Source organism: Belonocnema kinseyi, chromosome 6 (genome assembly GCF_010883055.1).
Source record: "Belonocnema kinseyi isolate 2016_QV_RU_SX_M_011 chromosome 6, B_treatae_v1, whole genome shotgun sequence".
Taxonomy (NCBI): domain Eukaryota; kingdom Metazoa; phylum Arthropoda; class Insecta; order Hymenoptera; family Cynipidae; genus Belonocnema; species Belonocnema kinseyi.
The window spans coordinates 123,034,985-123,042,734 of record NC_046662.1 but is presented as its reverse complement, the minus strand read 5'-3'; the positions used below and the strand labels follow the sequence as shown (position 1 = coordinate 123,042,734).

At 32.6% G+C, this 7,750-nt stretch overlaps 1 protein-coding gene across 1 annotated transcript in view; it reads left to right on the top strand.

The window, feature by feature from the left end:
• LOC117175160 (deoxyuridine 5'-triphosphate nucleotidohydrolase) overlaps positions 1 to 7,750 on the top strand; it is a 76,695-nt gene that overhangs the window by 65,011 nt on the left and 3,934 nt on the right. The window lies entirely within an intron of this gene.

The window sequence follows — 7,750 nt, the reverse complement described above, 5'->3', positions numbered from 1 at the left end:
ATTTTCCAAAATTTTAGTTTTACCTTTAAACATGTTGCACCATGCAAGCGAAAAATGTCACAATAATATTGATAAGTTGATTTGATTCTATAGAGATGTACCTTTAAAATGATTCCAAGAACAAAGAGAAATGATTATTAGATTAGATTTAATTTAAATATTAAGATAGCATTGAAATTTGCACAATTTTGTCAAAATCCTAAAAACTCAATTATACAAACATAATCGAATCATGGCTAGATTATATTAGAGTAAAAAATTCCGTAGGACTGCAGAATGAAAAACAATAATAAACAATAAATTTTACAAAGATTGTAAACAATTCCAAAAATTTCATAAAATATTTCAAACACTTCAGCGATTTCAAAAATTTAAACGATATCAGAAAGATAAATCATGCATAAATTAGTAACAGATTAATCTAACACTAAAATTAAATTTAAAAAATCCACTAAATAAAAATATTTTAAAGAATGTTTTTTTAAATCCGCGAATTCAATGATCTCACGAAGATTTCAAAGGTACCTCACAGATTTTAAAAGATTTTACAAAATTTGAAGAAAAAAATATATATTTAAAGGCCAGAGTGTCACCCGCTTTGTGTGTGTACGTGTGTGATTAAAAAAACCCGGTTAAGCAACTACCGCGGGGTCCTTGTAGGAGCTATTGCCATCTATGAAAATTACAATGGCTTTCAGTAGAACCGCGGTAAATCACACCTATATCCATGTGCCACGGCCATGAAATGGGTGGCCACAGGGCTCGACGAAATTACAACCACAGGCTGGCGAAACCCTCCATGTCTTGGCATGTTTTTGACAAGCGGGTATGCCTTTGAGGTCAAGAACCAGTGATAGTTTTGTACCTCCGACAGAAACGATCACAAGGACAACTATTTTATACCAATATGTTGATTCCTGTAGCTGAACCTCCCTTTTAAGGCTTGGATACCTTTCCTCCTTCTCCTTCTCTTGGGCAGTGATATTGTAGTCGGCCGGAGCCAAGAGTTCGATCATGAAAATAGTTCGTTTCTTGAAGTCTTGGAGAACAATCTCAGGCTTTGAGTGTGCAATGGATACTACTGTCTGAAAATCGTAGTTCCAGAAAATTGGGCACTTCTCGTTTTGGATAATTGACTATCTCCCTCTTAGCATTAGGACTGTATTACGTCACGTCTTTCCACCACCACTTAGATATTATGTGTTTTAGGAACTACGTGTGTGCGTGGCACGCTCTTCACCTATTGCTGGGAAGTTCTTGATACCATCTGGTTCTGCAGCGCAAAAGTAGTTCGTGTCCCTAAGTCCGTTTATCACCTATTCAGCAGTGATTTCTGGTCATTCATTATTAGATGTTATAAGGTTATCGCAAAAATCATTGAAGCGGATGATTTTCTCAGTATTGTCTTTCAATTCCATTGTTTTAGGGATCTTGTATACCTCTCTCCAAAAAGTTTCTACCTCTTTGGGCTCGTCGGCTTCTGTATTCTCCTCCTTGCGTAAGATAGAACCCGTATTTTGTCAACATTATGCTGCTTGGTTGTCAGCAGCTTTGAATTATGTGTGATGGTAGATCCTCAGTTCATGGTCGAACTTTCGGACCCTTTTTGTGAACGGCTTACCACCATAAACTAAACAATTTATGCACCAGAAGTAGAACTCCTTCGAGATAACCTCACGAAGGGTATTATGCATTTCAGCTAGAACTTGGCACTTATGAGGAACCTAGATGTTAATGTGGCATCTATATAAGTGAGGAAAGTGCATAACTTCATCTAGATGCTTAACTTCTAACAGATTTTCTGCCATTCTCAGATCAGCAGGACTCAATTCAGGTACACAGAGGTGTAATTTCCACCTTAGTATACGCTGATCGCATTTTATATTAAGATATTCTCAATGATAGGTGCAGAGCGTGTCATGCACAATCTGAGTACCTAGAGTGCTTTATTACCATCATTGTCGCTCTAACGGTGTTGGCCGCGACCCTGCCCTGTCAAAAGCTCCGAGGGAGATATCGAGCCAATTGTCCAAAACCAGAAGTGCCATATTTTCTGGAACTACAATTTTCGGACAGCCGACTGCGTTGCACACTCGAGGCCTGATATCGTTCTTCGAGACTTTAAGAAGCGAAATATATTCGTGATCAAATTCTCGGCTCCAAACGACTAAAAGATCACTGATAAGGATAAGATAAGGAGAAGCGGTGTTAAAACCTCAAAAGGGAGCTGCACTACCCAAAATATTGGGTTAAAGTAAGTGTCCTGTTGATCGGTGCTCTCGGAGGTGTAAAGCTATCACTTCTTTCTAACATTAAAGCCATATCCGCGAGTCAAAAGTATGCCGACTGACTTTCGGAATGGCGTGGCCATAGGTGTGATATACCGCAGATCTGCTGGGAGCTGATGTCATTTACAGATGACGATTGCTGCTAGTGGAACCAAGCGGTGGTTGTTCAACCTTTTTTTCTCATTTTTATATTTACAAAACGACCATTACATGAAAACAGGAAGATTCTTAATAAAATTGGAAGAAATGCGTTATAGTCGAATTAAAAAAAAGCGTTTATAGTGTTACATCCCGATATCATGTTAAAAACATTCTGAAGTAAAATTCTCGTACATTCATTAGTTTAATGAGCATGATTTTTGTAGCAGATTTTACGTACTGGAGAGTCATCAAAATTTAAATAATTTCGAATGTGTATAAATTATAATGAAACAAACTTTTTTCATTTTCTAATTAAGTTATATTAAAATCTAAATAAAAAATCCAATTTAACGTCCAATAATCTATTTGTGGCAAATTCATGTTAAAAAAACAAGAATCCAACGACCAAATTGGGACCACAACGAACAAAAAAAACTCCTATTGTAATCTGAAAAAAAAATTTTTTTATTAATTTTCGGTCAAAAATTAAAAAGAGGAATGAAAAATGAGAAAGGCGCTCAACCACATCCCCTCCCTTCTTTTTTCTTTCGTCTTCTTTATTTTGATTACCATAAAATTACAATATAATTCAAAATAAAAATAAAAAACAAATAAAATTGCGTTACCAACGTTTTGGTAGTAGCACAGTACCCTAATCAAGACAAGAAAAATGTAATAGGTAGAAAATGATAGCACCAAAGAACAGGTACTCTCTTTTTGATACCTGAGAATCGAATGAGGGTCAGTAGGCCAATCTTCTGTAACCACAATATAAATGTCTGTCACAATTACATCAAAAATAGAGAAAGTAAAAGGAAAACAAAATTCATGGAACACCTCGTTAATTGTAATTAATCTTATTAGCATAACTTTTGTTTAACTTATGCAAATTGGTTTTCAAATTAATAGATAAATTTTTTGTTTTTTAATATAAAGCATTTCCATGAATTCTCTCTTTCTCTTATTACTTTCACTATGCAAAATTTGAAAATTATTGTCAGAAGTCTGCCAGTCTGTCCCACGTAATTAATCTTACAGATTCTACAAGTGATCTTGTAGACAACACCACCTTTTTCCAAATTATCTAAAGGATCTTTGCAAAAATTTATCACTGAATCTATTTTAAATGGTATACGGAAAATAGTATGCATTTAAAATTTTTTAAATATAAGTTCAATTGTTTTTAAAAAATTTGACCAAAAAATGGAGGAAAAAAAGTATTAAACGAACTATATGCCTTTAACTCTTTCTAATTATCTGCAAGCAAATTATTACTCTATTTGTTTTTCACTTGTTGCACTCTAATTGCAATATATTTCTCAAATATCTTTTCTGGATAATGATTCAGAAAAAGGATATTCCTAACAATATTCAAATTTCTTGTGTGAAATGGAAAATGGGACAAACCCAGGGCTCTGTCAACTAAATTTTTGATTACTGCAATTTTGTTTTGAAAAGGATAAGCAGAAAAGAAATTTAAAATTCTACCTGAATATGTACTTCTTCGATACCAATTGGTAATTGTATTACCGTCCCAACCCTTAATTACTTCTATGTCCAATAAACTTTTATTTTTGACCGAAAGTTAATTTAAAGAAAAAAATTTTCAGGATACAATAGGAGTTTTTTTTTCGTTATCCAAATTTGGTGGTTGGATTCTTCCTTTTTTTAACAGGAGTTTGCATTAACTAAATTTAACTGCAAACTAAAGAGAAATTTCTATTTCTCTAATACAGGGGTCTCCACAATCCACAGGTGCAGCGTGACCCAGGATCGCTCGGCCTCTTTCAAGATCTACCAATTTTTCTTCTACGGAAAACTAAGAGGCAATTTATGAACCCACGAAATAATCCAGTTGGAAGGGCTCGGAGAACCTTTTTTTTACTATAGCTTGACAGACCTTGAATTACAAAGTATTTTATTTAAAGTATTTGAACTAAAAGCAATTGCCGATAGTTGTTCACAAATCAATGTTTTCGACATTAATAATACTAAATAATTAAAATAATACTAATAATAATAAAAATAAGTGGTAAAAATAAATTCAAAGCGTTCAAAACTTGAGAGTTTCTTTTTAATCGAGAATCTGTAAATAAAATTGTTTCAGAAAATAATTGATAGTACTTTAAACGACATTGAATGTTTCAGTCAAAGCTGCTAAAATGGTAGAATTAAAAATTTTTATTACATTTAAAAAAAATTTAATTGATTCCACTAATTTGTCTAAAGTAAAAAAATGTATTCTTCGTCATTTTTACTCTTCAAAATGTAATTTTTTTAAATTATACACCTTTAAAATTGAATTGTTTGAAGAAAAAAAGACTTCAAATAAAAAGGAATTATTAATTTTAACAGAAAAGTTTTGAAAAGCGCCATCGCAACTGAAGGGGAAAAATTCTTTGCATTGGTATTAACAGATTGTAAAAATTGTAATTTATTTATTTTTGTATATCTGTTAGATATAATAATTTAATCAATTATTTAGGTTTAGTTAATAATTTTCTAAACTTTTAATATTCAAAAATTTGTTATTATAGATTTTAAAACTGATTATGTTTTTAATATTAGATAATAGAAATCCAAGGACGCGTGAATTTCTTGCTACTTTTAAATATTTTACATTGTTTTATCGTGATATAATTTTGTATGTAATTATAACAAATAATTGAGCTATACTTGAGATAAATTTAAGTCTGAATTTGAAAATTTAATTTTAAATTACTTTAAACAAAATAATTTTTAGGGAATTTAAATTGTAAGTATATAAAATTACATTTGTATTAAATATTTTATTTAACAATATTAAAGTGACGAAAACTAAATATTCATTATTTTGTTTTATATTTTAGCGTCACTTTTGGAATAGAAATAAGGGTCTCGAGTTTAAGGGTTCCCAGCGGCTCAAATCAGATAAAGGGTTTTGACAGTTCTGGGTGAAAACAGAGTAGATCCGACTTATTGACCTGGGATCGCTAGTAGATACAGGATCTACCTTTGGAGACCCCTGGTTTTACACATTGCCAGCAATCATAAAAATAAATGCACCAACATAAAAATAATTATAACAAATTATCATATTACGGATCTGCCAAATGAGTTTGTCTCTTTTTCTATATCTCCAAAGCACCAAGTTAAGTTTTTTATGAAACCAAAACCTTTTACATAAGTAAATAAAATAACATTCATGTTGAAGAAAGTCAAATGAGGAAAATTCACTAAAACTGTTCAAATTGGAAGGAAACCTTACATAAAATGCAGCTTGCGCTTCAGGTCGTACTCGACGATTTAATTTTGGCTATAGGCTATTTCTTTAGATAAATATTCTCTAATTTTGGATGAATTTCTTTAAGATTTTGATAGAGTGAATGAACTTTTAAAAGTTTATTTACATATCATTCACGATAAATCTATATCTCGCGACCACTTTCTTTTACGCCATTCTTCTAAGGGTTCCGCGAACCTAAAGTCTGAAAAATCGTCATATTTCTTCTCAGGGTATCGAAAAAAACTATCCATTTGAACTAAAAATAATGACTAGAAAGTGATTGATCAGTTCATGAAGTGACCATGGCTCTGCCCATAATACACTGAATAAATGCGTTCTGAGATTTGAAGAGGCCTGGCAGGTGGTGCAGTTCAAAATGTTCTCCAAATAAAAACTAGTTTATAAAATTTTCCCATACATTTTGAGCCAAGACATTCCCAATGATAGTTGTAAAAAGCATGACATGTACACCCTGAGCACCTACGACACGTACTATCTAGTTGTCCAACTCATGCGGGAACGTCGTACATCCAAAGGCACAGTGCGGCTCTAAGAGTGCTTTATTTCCATCTCTGGTACTGTTACGGAATTAGCCCTGATACCGCACCGTCAAACGCTCCTATGGAAATATAGTCAATTGTTAAAAATGAAAAGTGCCGCATATGTTGGCATTACAATGGAGTTGCGACGTTTATGCCTATAACATTCTGTTAAGCTAGTCCTCCTAATCGTTAGTGCTCTTGAAGGTGCAAAGCTTTCATTGAATAATAGTTTGAAAAGTATCCTGGCGTGTCAAGGAAATGAGAAGACACTTGCTGGGAAACTTTTGAATGCTTTACCTTTAAAATATAGAACTGTCTCCTTGATAATTATTTTTTTAAGGCAGTATTATAAATCGGAACTTAGAAAAAGATTTTTTTACATTTTTTGAAAGTGTATGTATGTAAGAATGTCATATTAAAATTATAAGACAATCCAAGTATTCTAATTATAATTTTCCATGCTTGGAACATATCTACGGGAGCGAGCTGATAAGGAGCGCGCCGGACTTTATTCGCGTTTTTCTCAAAACAACGTTTTTACACCCCACGTTAACGAAATCTCAACAGCTACTGAACCAATTCTTATGAAATTCTGAGCACATATTTTGTACACTTGTATCAACCCATGGAATTAAAATTATACGAAATTTTTCAATTAAATTACTTTTTTTGCAAAAAACAGCGACAGAAAATGACGAATTTTTGTTGTTTTTTTGTGTTATCCCGCCATTTCGTTATTTTTTCATGTATATTAAAAATTATAGTTCTATGGGTTACTGCAGTTACACTGAATCTAAATCTATATGATTGTTCTGTTTCCGGTCAATCGTTATCGACATCTTATTAACTCCTTCGTTGGCAGAGAGAATTAAAAAAATGTGCCCAAAATGTCAGGAAAATTTGTTATCCTGAAAATTTGTATCCTGGGGTTTTTGGTGTCGCTGAAGCCAAACATGAAGTCAAAATTCGGAAATCTAAATGGCGGATCCAATATGGCGGACAAAAATACAAAAAACGGCTCAATTTGGATAAATCTTGGTACTTACGGGTTTCTGGGGTCGCTGAACCCGAAAGTGAAGTCAAAATTCAAAAAGCTGGATGAAAATATCCAAAAATTAAAATTGTCGAATTTTGATTTCAAATTCAGATCCAGCGATCCCAAAAACCCGTAAGTACCAAAATTAATCCAAATCGAGCGATTTTTTTTGTATATTCGTCCACCATGTTGGATCCACCTTCCTACTTTTCGAGGAGTTGACTATGTGCAGTTTTCGAGCGTAAAAAGTGTATAAATTAATTTAAATTTTTCTTTAATAGACTAAAAAGTGTATTTATTATGCTCTACAAGCACTACATTAATATATTTAATTTTACTACCAACAAAAAATTCACAAAAATAGCTTTTTTCACTCGTTCAAAGTAGAATACTGCCTTAATTAAATATAGGTAATAGCTTTGAATCTTAAATATTAAAGAAAGGTTGTTACTATAGTTCATTAATTTGTCTTTTTAAA